The sequence below is a fragment of the Eumetopias jubatus genome, unplaced genomic scaffold, assembly GCF_037043125.1.
Source record: "Eumetopias jubatus isolate StellerSeaLion01/CBP00866 unplaced genomic scaffold, mEumJub1_p1.0 scaffold_14, whole genome shotgun sequence".
NCBI classification, from domain to species: Eukaryota; Metazoa; Chordata; class Mammalia; order Carnivora; family Otariidae; genus Eumetopias; species Eumetopias jubatus.
The window spans coordinates 14,107,330-14,119,868 of NW_028274820.1; the positions used below are offsets into that span (position 1 = coordinate 14,107,330).

Sequence of the window (12,539 nt, forward strand, 5' to 3'; positions counted from 1 at the left end):
TAGAATCAAAAACTCTCAAGGATTCAGATATTGTTGGGATACCTTAGGGTTTCAGAGCATATCAGTGTTAAAAACTCTTGCGTCCTTCAGTAAGATCTGAGCCTTAATGAAGCAGCTAAACATTCATTCATTCATTCATTCATTCGTTCATTAAAATTCATTCATTGACAGATATGGGCTAGGCACTGGGGAAATGATAGTGAACAAAATCAGGCATAGAGTCTGTTGTCACAGGGCTATGAGGCTCTGACTTTTAAGAGGGGAAGACACACATTAGCCCCATAATCACACATGAAAATGCCAAAATGACACTCTGTCTTCCTCTGGGGGTGTTGAGGCAGGAGAGTCAGCTTCCAAGCAGAGGGAGTGGGCGTAACTGGAGATGGAACTGGAGATGGGGGCTTTGGGGCCGTGTTTAGGGATTTGAGATTTGATTCCCAGGCCTACAGGGGATGCTAAGGTTTGCATTTTGAAAAGATCAGTTGGTTGCAATGTGGACAACAGATAGGATTAGTGGAGGGGAGAAGAGAGAGAACAGTGGCTTATTTAAGTGCATTTACGACTAAGACATAGTATCTTGCCCTCTAGGGTGCTTTAGCAGAGGAGACAAAAATTAAGATTTAAAATTTGTTTGGTAGGGAAAATAGAGGAGAAATGATTAACTTTAGAGTTCTTATCATTAATAAGCATCAAATAACTCTTCTGTTTTCTTGTATTTCCGTGAGAGATAAAAATCCAGAGAATTCTCAGCAGGAGTTTATGTGGGAAAACCGGGCTCCACTCTAAAATCACTAAATAGAAAATTGTAAAACTTACTATCTCTAGGTTTCCATTTCCTTAAATCTATGATGTGACTTCTTGTCAAGCCCTCACAGAAGACATTTATGTGATAAATTCATTCACATTAAAGTGTGAAGGGCTGATAACAGTGAGATGCAGCTCCGTGAAGGCAGGGACCAGCGTCCCCCTCTTTATACCCTCAGGTCTGGTCTGCTGTCCAGGATAGAGTTATTCATATGGAAAGAAACTAGGTCACTTGTCCCACATGGCTTGTGTTTTGAAATAACGTGTACAATAATATACAGGGAGAAATTTCTAAGGGATGAATTTTAGACCATTTGGCATAAAGATCATGGAGATCATTTTCAGTAATATGGCCTTCCTGGTAGTGATCAAGACAACCATGCCCAGGGCTCCCCCTTTTCTTTCCCGTATCCGATTTCCTATTGTCACTTCACAGCTCCCCCATCAACCCCAAGAAGGCATGAAACACATTTTCCTGTGTTGTTCACAGAATTAAATGCACAGTACTCCAGGTTTACGACCCAGGAATCTGGCAGCTATATGTTGCACCATTCAAAAGACAATTTGGGCTAAATATTTTGGGGAATAAAATGAAAGCACTTAAGATAATGTTGCTTAGGACAAGAATTCAAACCCGTAAATGGGGTTTTTTTTTGGCTCTAAGGTAATTAGCAGCATGACTCACAATGAGAATATGTTAACAATTCTCTCTCCGAATCCATGCTGTGGGCTGGGGGGGGGGGGGGGGCTTTTTTTTTTTTCCTGGATCCATCCCTGATCCCACTGCAGAGCATTCACTGATGGCAACTCCCAGATCTGACTCTGGAATATTCTCATGTCCTGGGCTCAATCCAGCAAGTATCTCACCAGAGGTCTTTCCTGAGGTCAAATAAGCATCAGCCTCGAGGGAGAAGGAGGTCAAATGACACAGCCCTCACATGGGGATCAGGCTGCATAAATAACAGTCACCCATGCAAAGCAGACTAGATCTAGGTCCTGCAGTCTTGGTGATCTGGCTTTACCACGATCAGCCAATCTCTTTCTTGAGCTCTGGAGTGTATCAGGATGTCTGGTGGACCCCAATGGGACAGAAACTAGGCAAACAACCAACGTTTTTAGACCTTAAGATTCAAGAGTAAGATGAATGTTTGTTGTTGTTTCTTTCTTTGAATCAAGTTGACATAAACTTTGTTCTGGAGTCAGACAGACTTTGACCACTTGCTATTTCATAGTTCTCTGTGTCTAGATAGGCAGAGAAAAGAGTAGTGTGCTTTTGTTTTTCTTATCTAACTCTTTACTTTTCTTTGTCCTCAATTAATGGTGTAGAAAAAAATCATACACAATGCATCTAGTTAATAATTTGGCTGGGGACGCCTACTTTTAATACTTTCAGTTGACAAGTCCTATTGAGTCAAAGTAAAAACCAAGACAGCGGCCTCCATCATGGTGGTGGGTTTCTGAACAGACATTTGATTCTCCCACGATGAAATGATCTCATTAGAACGAATTCTTAAAATGTAAAAACAGGTTTATTCCCCGTTACTAGTCGACCTTGCCTGTGACTAGTTTTTCCAACTAATAAATTCTATTAGCAAACTGGCTCTTCATTTTCATGCCAGAAATGGTTTTGCTTATTTTCTTGTTTTTTTCCTTCTTCCCCTTCACTTTCCAACTCTTTTGCTCTGTTATTTCGTCCAAGTCATACATCCGTATAGAGTCTTCCCTGATTATTCAGGTCATGGTGATTTTACTCCAGGAACAAGATGATTTACCTCCACTTCACAGAGTTATGAAAAACAAATATGTCCCCATTCATTGGAAATAAAAGGACATCGGACGTTAAAAAGAAACCGCCACAAGTTTCTTATGTTAAGCTGAACATTTTAACTTGGTCTTGAGATGCTGCCAATTTGACACCATGTTTAGATTTTACAGAAAAACCTGACCAAGGGCCTGGCCCACGTGACTCTCCCATGGTTCCCTGTAGCCTGGAGAGCAGGCCCACCAGGCCTTAGGAGGAAGTGCGCCATTTACCTCAGGGACGCTGGGGTCCGGAGTAATAACATTCTATGTGGATCAGAAAGGTAGGCCAAGCGAGGGCAGGTCAGCAAAAAGGAATGAAGGAAGAAAAGCAAATTCAAGGGGAGGAACGACCAGCCCCCAGTGGCCTTATTATACGAATAGACTGCAGATAACTCCATCTTTCTACCACAGCGGTTCATAAATTCTGTCATCTTGTTAGCACTGTCAGAGTACTGACCTCACTTCCTCCATTAACGAGCTCACCCTATTTTGAGGGGAGATTCTTTAAGAGCACACAGTCCAGAAACACCTCATAAACAGCTTGTCAGCCTTGTGATTCTGGAGGTAATGAACTCCATGCCAGGGAGGGGAAGGGTGGTGGGTGGGAGACCAGCTGACCAACAGCAGAACAGGGCGCACAGATGTGCCTGGCCCAGTCACGGCTGGGGAGGGGCCAGCACACGACTGGGTTTGGGAAGGGGCTGGAGACAAGGTGTAATCCCATTTACCCAGAAAGGTGTCAGCGACAGATTGGTGACCTTCCACACAATCACTGGGCTTCTTTTTATTTGCTTGGGAGCTGTCTCTCTCCAGGAAGACAGAGGCAGGCTCAGCAGCATGCTCCTGAAAGAGCTCATTTGTGTAACACCCCCTCTGGTATTTCGTTTTTTGTTTTTGAGAGCTACTGGAAGTCTCCATCCATCTCCCCAGCGTCCAACCTGGTTCTCTTATCTTGGGCTAGATGGGGAAAACGGCTTTGAGTTCCCAGTGATCCAGGACGGATTAAATGGTCAAAAATTGGGGTGCCTGGGTGGCTCAGTCTTCAAGCATCTGCCTTCGGCTCAGGTCACGATCCCAGGGTCCTGGTATCGAGCCCTGCATCGGGCTCTCTGCTCAGCGGGAAGCCTGCTTCTCCCTCTCCCACTCCCTCTGCTTGTGTTCTTGCTTTGGCTCTCTCTCTGTCAAATAAATAAATAAAATCTAAAAAATAATAAATGGTCAAAAATTGCATTCTGCTTCTAAGAGCTTAAGTTTGCGTGAAGTGTCCAGTCTGGCCCTGAAAAGGAAATCTCGACTCTATAAAGGCAAGGAGAAGTCCCCGCGGCCAGCTTATGCACCGGGCGAGCTCCATAAAGTTGCTTTTGCTGACGAGCCTGGGTTTGAGTGCCTCGAGACACATGGCGTCAAATTATATCTAAAAACAAAGCACCTTGAAGGCCCAAGAGGACCCTGTGGCTCATTCGTAAGGTGTCTCCTCTCCCACCCCAGCGAGATATTTTTTACTCCTGCTGATTTACGCTCCCTCGGCAGACTCAAGGGGGGATGGAAAACACACTTTAGTGCTCGCCCTGGTGCCTTCAATGCACAGTGAAAACAGCTCGGTGGCCTGGGCCCAGGGCCCTTTCTTTCCTGTAATGGTTGGCACCAAAACCCTTCCCGCACACACCATAATCAGAGCCTGCACACAGACGATGGATTCATCAAAATTCATTTGACGCCTTTGGGGGCTGGTTGAGGTGGGGAGCAGAGGCGGGCTGGGAGCTCACCCGACTCTTCTGGGTGCCTCCTCTTGACCAGGTGTACGAGGTCATCACTTATTTCCAGTTGCTATTTTGGTCAGCCCCATAAAAAATATCCCTGACAATTCTGAATTGCATGTATAAACCATTTTATGGCTGTTGGTCTTGTTGCTCTCTCCTCTCTTTCTCCCCCTCCTGAGGATCCCATATTTCCTCCTCTCTGCTGTATACAACATAAACATTTATCTTCTTGGACCATGTATTCAAAAAAAAAAAAAAGGTAAAGGGAATAGTAAAAATCCAGAGTCAAATGTGAGTGGCGGAGCTATAATTCTTCATGAAGTAGCAGGTAAGATTGATTGTCAAGGGTCAAAAGGCTAGGTCAAACTCCGCTCATTCGTCAGCTGAATGTCATTTTTGTTTTCCCTGTCACCAGATAGCTTTAAAAAAAATTGCAACTCCTTCCTCATTATCTGGGACTTGGCTCCTTTTCTGCCATCCAGTATTAATGAAACCGTGTGTCAAGCCTGGCCCTCATCTTCTGAGGTTCTTCTTCATGTCCCGCCTTCTTTTCTTAAGCACTACAGAGAAAGCACCATTTCAAAGGCCATTTTCTCCCACAGCCATGTTGGCGAACTGCCACTAGAGTAAGGATGATTTGTGAACACATGTGGGGTATAAGTGTTTGAATAAACAAAAATGTAATTAAATCACAGCAGGTGTAAAGCTCGTGACCCAATGTAATTGGATGGTGGCAATATCTTTGCATCTCATAAATAGGAAAATAAAACGAGCCGTGAGATCTGGAAGCCATCTCAAATTATGTGTCGTGTCTAAAGAAAACAAATTTTTCCCCTTGTAATTACAGCTGGTCACAACAACATAATGCAAAACCTAAAAGAACACATTGATTTCGCTGGGAACCTGACATGGCATCCACCGCGGGTCAAATGTAGGTTAACACTATCAAATAATTCCTCCTCCAAAAGATTCACTTAATTAGCTCGTGTTTACATTTCCTGAAGTGAAAGAGAACGATGATTAGTTAGATGGGGATTCATTTGTGAAGTTTTAGGCGTAGATGTGCCAAATGTTGTAAGTAAATCAGCTGATGGGGTAACTCTTGAAACACAAATTTATATCCACAGCTAACTTTAAACAATCACGACGAGTTCCTTATTTTGTAAGCCTGTACTGTTTTGTTTTCTATCCTCTTTGCCTCTAAATAGAGACCTGGACCAAAGTGGATTGATAAATCTAAGTGAGAGTTTTCTTTATAACAGTGACACTATTTGGACCAATCATCTAGTCTTCTCCACAAGCGTTTGTAATTTCCATTAGCTCGGCTCATTCCTATTGGTTGGCAACTGTATGGTGTGACCAAAGTCTTACATGGGCCAGTGAGTTTCGCTTTGTTTCTATTTCCTGATCACGGGCCTGTAGTCACCACAGAAAGTCCTGCCAAGTATCTCAGGAGGCTGGAAAGAGAGGGCATGGCTGGATCGTGGTAAGATCAACATACGGTCTCCTTAGGGAGGAAAAATAATGACAACAGCAAACAAAAACCCTTGGTGAAATTCTAGGCTAATTTCAATTTACCAGAGATGATAATTAACTTTGAATATAGCATCTATTGATTTTGTAACAGTATGTTTGGTCCTTGAAAAATGGCCCTCGCAAAGCCATCCACTAGGTTCAGCTTGAAGAAGTTGATTAAAAGGAAGATGGCCCCGCCATGTTTAGAATCTGGAATATAAGAGCCAAAAGCTCAGAGAAAAAACAATTCTCTATGGGAGTAGTTTGCTAGAGAGTCTTGCCCAGCCAACCCGAAGGTTTTAACCCAGCCCCAGGGAGAGGCTTAAGGGGAAGCTGACTGGCTGCAGAGACAAGGATCCTGGGAGTGAGATTTGGATTCTGAAATGCCGGGTGGGCGGCCCCGGGGGCGGGAGCCGTGAAAAGCAATTCAGTCCATTCTCCAATAAGGAGACAGACTAGTATGAAAGGGGAAGCTGACAGCCCAAAATCTGAAAGGTTTGAAAAACAACTTCAAAATCCACATATACAAGAAAGGATCAAAAATAAACTTGATAAAATGTTATGTTAAAAAACATATACTTTTCCTCAAGTCGTCTTTTTTACCCTAACTTTGGATGGTGTTTTATTTGATAATTTCTAATAAAAAGAAATGGCTTTACATTTTGTTGTTGTGATTCTTATTCTTTGTAAGTTTCACCAGGACTACCCAGGGGTCAGTATGAAGGCCCAAGTCCATGTTGTTAGGCTAAGATGCCTTAGCAGCAACGCTGCTCACTCTGCTGAGAGTGACCAGGAAAAACAGGGGCCAGACATGATATAATAAATCCCATGAGGATTGTCCCAAACTACCAACAACAATGGCTTTGGTGAAGAGAAAGTTGGTACATGCTGAAAAGGGAGTTGCTGTTTATGTGTGAGTCACTATGCTGGAAGCTCTATATGCATTATACTGGTTTATCCTTCTTTGCCCTCATTACATAGACATTATTATGCCCCTGTTACAGATGAGGATGCTGCAGTTCCGAGAGGCAGGGTGATTTTCCTGGTGTCACAGAGCTGGTAAGAGGTAGAGCTAAGCTTTGAACTCAGGTCTGTCTTAATGCAAAGACCATAGTCTTGACATTACATCTTTTTTTTTTTAAGGGAGCTCATTTATCGTCACTGTTCCAAATGTACCCCAAAAATTAGAAAATAACCCCCCCAATTCAATCCCCCCACCCCCACAACATTCCCCCCAACACACATAGTTTTTCACAAAACCACAAACATCAACTGGTCTTGGTATTTCCAGAAACAGTGCAGCTAAGAAACAGTTTAGAGAAAATTTAGCGGGATTCAGATTATATCCACTCTGTCCTCTCTGCCCTGAGAGTAATATGGGTCCCAGTCCTCCCCAATGGTCTTCCCATCTCTGGTGGACTAGTCCTTTCACAAAGTGGCATTTCTCGCTGCTGCCCTAGAGATCCTCCTGTGCCTTCTTCTTCCTCTTGGTTTTTTCTTCTTGAATTATAGGGGGATTTGTTGCCTCTCATTGTAGATAGCTAATAAAATCACTCAATTCACGGCCACCTTTGTATTTCTTTGGATTTAGCTTCCTGTTGGCTGGAGAGAAGTAGATGGTAGGAAAACCTCTGACTTCATATGGAGAAGGCACATCATTGGCTGTGGCATCCATCTTGGCTATGATAATATTTGGGTCTCTTCTGAACTTCTCTCCCAGTTCTTTATTCTTAGGCTCCAGATTCTTACAGCGACCACACCAAGGAGCATAAAATTCAATCAGTACATCTTTATTTTCATCATTCACCATTTCATCAAAATTCTCTGCTACCACTACCTTTACCAGCCCATCATTGCTCTCCGGGATCGGCTCAGACTTCAGATACCTCTTCAGATTGCCATCAAAGTAATCTTGCAGGAATCTTTCAAGAGCCTTGCCATCATGTGAGAACTCCTCTTGCATGACAAACGTCTCTCCTTTTGCAGTTCTGATAGCAACAACAGGAACCTCGCCAGCGGTGCTTTCCAAGCCAAAATCAGAAAGTTCGTGGCTAGAGGTTTTGCGGCTAGCTACAGCAAAGCTGAGTTTGTTTCCAGCATCTAGGAATTTCTTTGCTACCATCACCACTCTGTTTCTCCAATAGTTGGAACCTTTAGCATTCTTTTCACAGTCCACATCATAGTAAGCCACAAGTACGTCCTTGCCCTGTATCAAATCTTTATTGTCTACTGTTATGTGAGGGCAGATCCCAAAAATGTTTTCTTGGATAAATTTTTTAATCTTGGCACTAGTCCTTTTCTGTTCTATATATGCCTCTTATTGCCTCAAAGGATAAATATAGTCCACCGAACCGTCAGCATCATCACTCACAATTTAGAATTTGATTATAATCAAAACAAGATTAAGTAATGAAAAAACAAGTAAAACGAAAAGATAATTCAAAAGCTAGGTTTCTGGGGTTTTTTTAGTGTTTAAAACTATATCTGCTTTTTGATCTAGATAGACAAATTGTAGTAATTGCTATGAGGCAAGCCCCTTCCTGTTTACTCTATGCATGCCTTTGGCTCCAGAATTTTCCAGTTATCTATCCCCCCTACTAACAAGTTTCATACAGCTTCAGTTAATAAACATGGCTGCTAGAAAACCCCATTTGGTCCCTGCTGTGTTCAGAGCCCTGTGCTGGTTGCCATGGAGGATAGAGAGGCTCAGTGCTGCGTGCACCGCTAGACTACTGCTTCTCAATCCATGTGTCCATGAATCACCTGGAGATCTCAAGAAAATGCAGGTTCTGATTCAGTAATCTGGGCTAGGTTCTGAGAGTCTCCATTTCTAACCAGCTCCCAGGTGATTTTGGAGTAGCAAGGCTCTTGGGAACCAAATAATGACCACAGACAGGTAAGATTTAGATCATTACATGATTGACCCAATATTTTCTCTGTGTGTATCTTCTGGAATCTGAATGTGAAAGGTTAAGACTAAAACACGTGTAAGAGGAACTAGGTCCTAAATAGTAGAGAAGATGGAAAACCAGCACACAGTTAATGCGTACGTGGTGCTTTACGTACATTAACATACTTAATCTTCAAAATGACTCAGTGAGGTTGGTAGACTGACTTTCCACACTTGTAGATGAGGAAATTAAAGCCAGAGGGGATGAACCATACATCCAGCAGCAACTACAAATTTGGAACTCTGCTTTAACATGTTGTGTGTTAGAAGGGGTATAACGTATCCAGAGAAGAATCTAAGGGAGAGGGTCCAGGAGGCAGAGGAGGTCTATAAACCTTATCACAGGCATAGTTCTTTAGGAAACTAGGATATTTAGCCTGGATTTTTAAATTTTTTTATTTTAACTAGGCTCCACACCCAGCATGGGGCTTGAACTCATGACCCTGAGATTAAGAGACACATGCTCCACTGATGGAGCCTGCCAGGCACCCCTAGCCTGGATTTTAAACTTATGTTCCTTATGATTTTTTTCAGATAGTATTTGGAGAGCTGTATGTGGAAGGACAAGTAGATTTGCTTGATGTTTATTTGGATAACTGTTTGCAAACATTGCTTGCTGAGTGAATCTTCAGGGACGCTCTGTAGAATAAGAGATGCCATGGTCAGGAGAATGCCTTGTGCCCACCCACTCCTCGCGGGGATTCACAGCATCCAGGAATCTAGTGAAGGCTCTGAGAAGTCCCCGGGCAAGCTGCCCTTTTAAGTTAGGATTTTCGTTCTTATTTGACCACAACTTCCTCTTTACTTTTTTTTTTTTTTAATAATACTTCTTAATTAGTTTCCTCAGGTCACACTTTGGAAAATGTTCCTGTCCACGGATGAGTCAGGGCCAATGAGTGAAAATTTCAGGGAAGCAGATTTCAGAGTCATAGAAACTTTCCAACTCTGTCACCTTTCCAAAGCAATAAACTCCCCATCACCAGGAGTGTTCAAGAAGAGGCTAGAAGAGGCCTTGGAGAGAAGGTTCGCCATGTCTGGAAAGACATACCATTTTATGAAACATGTGGTTGGTTATAATACCATCTGTGTTTCAGGTGGTCTTGTTGATTTTGTCCTGTAATTTGACGGTAAGATTAAACCATACTATGGTACTCAAACCATCACATTAGGAACTAATGTCATAAAAAGACTAAATAATTGAAATCTTTTAGATTCACTGCTGAGTCAAGACGTTTTCTACTTATGACCAATATGTGCCCAAGGCATCCTCTTCTAGTAATACTTTCGTAATCCTCAGCCTGGGTAACAGCTCTAGTGTCTTCCAATTTATGTGACATGGCACAGAGACCCACCTTGTAGGTAAGCAGGACAGATGTGTGCCCATATAAACCATGACTTCAGAGGTCCTTACTTCACCCCTCACCTCACAGCAAACTCGCTCAGGGACACTCTGTAGGTTAAAGTTCCTTTACCAAGGGAAAAACCGTAAGGTTAATAAGCAGAGATGAGGCTTCTAATACAAACGCTGGTGAGAGAAGGAACGCACTGACTCTGAGTCACCCATTCATTCATTCATTCACTAATTCACGCCATCAATCAGCATCTATGAGCATCGACCTATGCCACGTGTTGGGAATACAGAGGCACATGCTCCCTTCCCCCTGGAAGCAGATGCCTTCCTGAACACAGGTTTAGACAGGAGGATGGGGAGGAGGGCTCTGGGCGGAAGAAGGGTTGGGAGGAGCCTCACAAAGAGGAGAACATGGAGTTCCTGATATGGTATTGAGAAACTTCTACATCTCCTGTAGGAAACAAGGGCCAGTCTTATTGGGGAATTTTATATAATTTCAGATTTCTTAAAGATTTATTTATTTGAGAGAGAGTAGAGTGAGTGAGAACATGAGCGAGAACATGAGCGGGGGGAGAAGCAGAGGGAGAGGGAGAAGCAGACTCCCCACTGACGCGGGACTCAATCCCAGGACCCTGGGATCATGACCTGAGCTGAAGGCAGATGCTTAACTGACTAAGCCACCCAGGCGCCCCTATAATTTCAGATTTCTTTACTCTATGGCTAAAATATATATTTTTTTCAAAATCTAACTCACATGATAAAAGAGAAAGGTTTTCGTTTCTTAATAAGGGAATGTTTTAGTTTTGCATAAGTGTGACGATCCATACGTTTGACATCCAGGTTTTTGAAATGATGCATGGCAATTGGGTCCTGCCCAAATAATCATTTTTAAAAACTGAGTTGGTAAGTCTGCCTATATTCCCAAGTAGGAATTCCTGAACCTTTGCTTCTGACTATGGAAATAAAGCTCATGTTCAAAAGGCCTTTTTTGCTAGTTGGTCAGTTGGTCAAAAAACTATAGCACTCAGGTACACAATGGATGTAGTCACCGTACATCCTAGGTTTCCGGAGGCCGTCTCAAAAAAATCCCGTCCTCATTTCCAGTCTTTGCATAATACACATAACCAACCGTGGCCTCAAGAGTTTTTAGTGGGGTATATGATATCCAGAGTGAGGGGGTACATCACAGAGGGTCAAAGGGGGAGGAGGAAAATTCCAGCAAATAAAGCTGTGGCAAAGTAGAAAGAACTGTTGTTTTGGGATTTGAAGGCCTGGGAGTGAAATCCAGGCTTTGCCACATTTGGCATAACCAAGGCAGACCGCTGAAACGGCTGGGGTTCCTTGTCTATAGGATGGGAGGTTATCCCCTGTGAGGACCCCACAGCATACACTGCGGGCTCGGGAGCTACATGGAAATGCCCATGGATGAACTGGGCACACAGGGACTGAAGCCTTCCGACTTCACTTTGTGTGGACCCCACAGGCCTAGCTGAGAAGCAACAGCTTCTGAGAACACCCCCTACTGAGAAGCCGGGCTATCAGGTGTTGGGGTATACATATACCTAGCGGTCTCACACGGGGAGAGGAGAAGGAGACAGCCCCAGAGAGGGCTAATAACACTTTCTTGCCAACCTTGACTCAATTTAACTTGGGGGAAAAAAAAAACCCATTTCTTACTCCTTCAGTACATGGAAAAACCCGATCCCATTATGATTTTAATGTTGAGCACTTCCCAAACAGAGGTATTTGAAAGCACACAGAAAAAGAGATGCGTCTTTCTCCAAAGGATATATAGCTTCTTACTCCCACTCAGAAGGCAGTATCACTCTTTTACAGAACAAAGATCAAATTAAATGTTCAGCACTGCAATTTGCTGTCGCCAAGTATGTCAGTATATTTATGAACAATTTGTAATTTGGACTGCTTTCCAGACAGCTGGTCATATGTACATTAAAGTAGTCATAATAACCTGTCAGGAGAAATTTCCTACAGCACATTCATTGGGGAAAATATGGGTAAGCTTGGTGGCCTTTTCAAACTCCACCAAATCCCTTTATCTTGTGAACAGAGACCACCACGGCTGCAAACCTCACTGAAAACGTGGAGCTCACAAGGCTTTATTGTATCCCAGCCTTGTCCATTTGCTCCCTACTGTGAAGACTTTAGGTTACAAATATTCCTTTACCCATACAGAGTTGCACCAGTGCCGCCTGGGATGTGTTAAAGTCAACCAGATCTCCAAAAGACATAAGAAGGATCTATTTTAATCATATGCAAGCAGGGAAAATGGATCTGACTACCAAGTATCTTTTTTTTTTTTAATTTGTCAATTTTTTTTAAAGATTTTTATTTATTT

The 12,539-nt window shown here is 42.9% G+C and overlaps 1 protein-coding gene and 1 pseudogene across 4 annotated transcripts in view; both read right to left on the reverse strand.

Annotated features, from left to right (window-relative positions):
• POU6F2 (POU class 6 homeobox 2) overlaps positions 1-12,539 on the reverse strand; it is a 473,745-nt gene that overhangs the window by 156,939 nt on the left and 304,267 nt on the right. The window lies entirely within an intron of this gene.
• The window catches only part of LOC114213653 (protein disulfide-isomerase A3 pseudogene), a 43,074-nt pseudogene continuing 37,797 nt past the window's right edge, over positions 7,263-12,539 (reverse strand).